This window comes from Arachis hypogaea, chromosome 19 (assembly GCF_003086295.3).
Source record: "Arachis hypogaea cultivar Tifrunner chromosome 19, arahy.Tifrunner.gnm2.J5K5, whole genome shotgun sequence".
In the NCBI taxonomy this organism is placed as follows: Eukaryota; Viridiplantae; Streptophyta; class Magnoliopsida; order Fabales; family Fabaceae; genus Arachis; species Arachis hypogaea.
This window is the reverse complement of record NC_092054.1, coordinates 49,583,477-49,587,456: the sequence shown is the minus strand read 5'-3', so window position 1 is coordinate 49,587,456 and position 3,980 is coordinate 49,583,477. Positions and strand designations below refer to the sequence as shown.

At 36.1% G+C, this 3,980-nt stretch overlaps 1 non-coding gene across 1 annotated transcript; it reads left to right on the top strand.

The window, feature by feature from the left end:
- Positions 1–524: 524 nt before the first annotated feature.
- LOC112781580 (small nucleolar RNA R71) lies at positions 525–628 on the top strand. The gene has a single exon (XR_003192349.1). It is a non-coding gene; the product is annotated as a small nucleolar RNA R71 (small nucleolar RNA).
- The last annotated feature ends 3,352 nt before the right edge of the window (positions 629–3,980 follow it).

The following is a 3,980-nucleotide window of genomic DNA, read 5'->3' as shown; positions in this document are numbered from 1 at the left end:
TGGAGTTGTCTTGCCATCCTTGGTTATAGTTTCCACCTTGGTTGTAGTTGCCACCTTGTTGATTGTATCCTTGATTTGGGCGGTCATAGAAGTTATGAGTGGCTGCCATAGTGTTGTCTTCCTGTTGGAGCTACGGACATTCATTAGTATAATGACTATAATCAGCACAGATCCCGCATACTCTTTGTGGAACCAACTGTTGGCTTTGCTGTGGTGGGGGAGGCTGAGCTTTATGTGTTTGTTGTTGGTTTATCTGCATCTGTTTCAGTAGGTTGGTCATTTCACATATGCTCTGGGTAAGAGCAGTAGTTTCAACGCTAGAGGAGATCTCTGCAACAGCTTTTGAGTGGTCGCACCTCGGCCTGTGATTCCTAGTGGATTCAGCTAAGTCGCTGATCAGTTGCCATGCTTTATCTGCGGTCCTATACTTTTTCAGGGAACCATTACTAGCACCATCCAGTGTTGTCTTATCCCGGGGGTTCATGCCTTGAGTGAAGTAGCTGATCAATACCAGTCTATCAATCATGTGATGGGGGCATGTGTCCAGTAGATTGTTGAAGCGCTCCCAATATTCATAGAGAGTTTCAGATTCGCCCTGAATAATCATATAAATCTCTTTCCTCAATCTATCAGTAACTTCAGCTGGGAAGTATTTTTCCAAAAATTCTCTTCTAAGCGTATCCCAATTAGTAACAGTCACTTCAGGTTGGGTGAAGTACCATTTTCTCGCTTTTCCCTCAAGAGAAAACGGGAAAGAGGTTAACAGAATAGAGGTTTTATCTGCACCATGACGCCTAACAGTAGAACAGGCTGTCTAGAAATTCCTAAGGTGCTTAATAGGCTCTTGAGCAGGTAAGCCATGAAACTTGGGCATCAAGTTGATTAGGCAGTCTTCAGTTCAAAGTCTGCAGCCATGTTTGGATGACACACTTGATACAGTTGCAGGGTGAAGTCTGGGGCTCCAGCTTCTTGGAGAGTAATCCTCCTAGGTACTGCCATGTTACCTGCACGTGAATTAACTAAATCAGTAGTAAAGGAGCTTGTCTCGCTCTCAGATGGCAGTTCAGATTCACCCTCAGATGAGACTGGTGAATCGATAACAATCACTTCACGACCCTCAGAAGCTAACCGACGTCGAGCTCGCCTAATACGTGAAAGAGTTCTTTCAATTTCAGGATCAAAAGCGGCTAAGCTCGGATCAGGCAATGAACACGTCATTTAATGAGAAAGAAATATAGCTCATGGTAACAAAATAAAAATAAAATATGTAAATAAAAATAAAAATATGTACACTAATTAATAATCTAGCACACTATTGCAACTCCCCGGCAACGTCGCCAAAAATTGATGCGTGGCAGAAGTTAGACCAATTAAGAGAATCTTAATAAGAGAAATGCGTTGCAAGTATAGCCCTTAACCAGCTAAAGTCTGCCTCACCAATTTAAAAAGGGTTGTCACAAATTTTAGAATTAAAAATATTGGGAGTATGAGTCCCAGGTCGTCTCCCAACGAGTTGCAGGGAAGAGTGCTAATTTATTAATTAGAAATTTTCCAGAAGGTTTGAGTTGGATAATGAGTAATTAAAATAATTGTAAATTAAAGTAATAAAACTAAGAATTATTATTAATAAAAAAAATCCTTGACTAGGGAATTGATTAATTGGAAGTTCTATCCTTGTTGGAATCTTCTCAAGAGTAATGTAAAGCGGTTGTTGTTTTCACTTAGTTAACCCTTACTGAGTAAAGGAAAGTCAAGTGATTGGGCTGATTCTTATCCGCAGATCCTAGTCCTTTCCCTTGGGAAGGTCTAACGTTAGTAGATATAGAATTAGCCAATAATGTTCAATTTAACTAAGCACTTGAGCATTCCAACTCAAGTGTCTCCTCTTAATCAACCCCATGTCAAGTAGAAAATCTACTCCATTGACATCAAATTAATATTCATAAAAATACAAGAGGACATATTTGAATAAAATAAAATAAAATAGAGATTTAAAATTAATTAAAGTAAAAGCAATTCTATGTATCAATAAATCCAAAATGCAACATACTTATTTGAATAGGGTCAATGAGCAACTAATAAGAGTAAAGGAATAGGGAAACAAACTAAGGTAATGTTTTCAACGGAGGTAATGACTCTTCAGCATCCAAAATTCAAAGCAAAAGCATAAACTATCAATGTAAAGCTAATCTCCATTCAGATCTTAAACTAAAAGTAATCCTAATATCGATGTATCCGAATGTGTGTAGATGCGTATTGAGTCTCTGCATGTTCCCTAGCTTTAGTCTGTGTTTCTGGGCCAAAAACTGGGTAAAAATGCAGCCCGAAATCTCCCCCAGCGTATTCTGTTATTTTTGCAGATCGCGCAGGTCACGCGTACGCGTCGTCCAGGCGTTCGCGTTATTCAGCGATTTTTCTTGTCACGCGTTCGCGTCGTCTACGCGTTCGCGTCATTCGTGCAAACTTCAATCCACGTGTTTGCGTCAGGCACGCATTCGCGTCGCTGTGATTTCTTCATTTCGTGCACCCGCGTGAGCCATGCGCTCGCGTCAGTGTTCGCTGGTCATCTCCTTAGTTTCTTGTGTTCCTTCCATTTTTGCAAGCTTCCTCTCTATTCTCTAAGCCATTCCTGCCCTATGAAGCCTGAAACACTTAACACACGGATCACGACATCGAATGGTATAAAGGAAAATTAAAATACATAATTAAAAGATTTCTAGGAAGCAAGGTTTCAACCATGGAACAATTTTGGGAAGGAATTGTAATATCATGCTAATCATATAAATAAGTGGGTAAAGACTTGATAAAACCACTCAATTAAACACAATATAAATCATAAAATAATGGTTTATCACATCTTCATCGAATTAGATTCTGCTGCTACTGTGAATTTTATTGTTCATGCCCTACATCCTGAGATTGAAAAATGTTTTTAAACCTTTAAAATCATCTCTTTTCAAACCTAAATCATTTTTTCTCAAACCCTTAAAAGGTACAGTTATATTCCATAGTAAAATACTCTTGATTAAATAAAATAAATAGAATAATACTCTTTTTTCATCTACCGTGTTTAATGATACCTGCATTCATATTATAAAATAGAATAATGAACTCTCTAATAACACTATGATATTTGAATAAGAGAAAGCCCTAACACAGTTTGGGGCAGGCAAAAAAGAATAAAATTAATTCTTTATATTTTAATACTTAACCTATCAAGTAAGTTTACTGCATATTCAAATTTTAATTATGTCGGTCATTAATAATTACATTATACAGTATTGCATAGACATATTTTAGGTTCTAATAATCAAATGTACCTTGTTAATCTACGACAAATAGATGCACCACGTGAAAACCCACTACTCTTCCTACATTTATATTGAGTGTTTTATTTATTTATTTATTTTATTTTTTTGCTCTTTGAACTAGGGGCTCGCAGTGCTATATCATGATAATGGAATAAATCTGATGACTATTTTTTCTTCTAATTTGTGGTAATATCATTATTGATTAGTTGTTTACGGTAAATCTTTTTTTCGGTGCAATCTTATCATTATGTTGTACTAAATATCTTTTAAATTAATTTTATTGGAATATGTTAATTCAAATTTTGTGATCTAAACTATTGAATAATGTTTTATTATTCTTTTTTATTAGTAACTATCGCTTCTAAATATTTTAACTGGTTGTATTTTAAATATTTTAATAACACTTCTTTTAATTTATTTCTTATTTGATAGGTAATCTTGGCACCAAAAGGTAGAGGTACAGGAATAGTACAAAATATTCGTCTCGATCAATCTCAGCTTTCCTCACGTAGGCTAGGTATGCATTTGCCGTTGAATTTATTTTACCATTAACAACTCTTGATTTAGGAAATATGATCTATGCTTATTTTATTGAGTTTAGGTGAACAAACTGTTGACATTGATTCTTCTCAACCACCGATACACATGTTAGGCATGTAGTTGTACTAT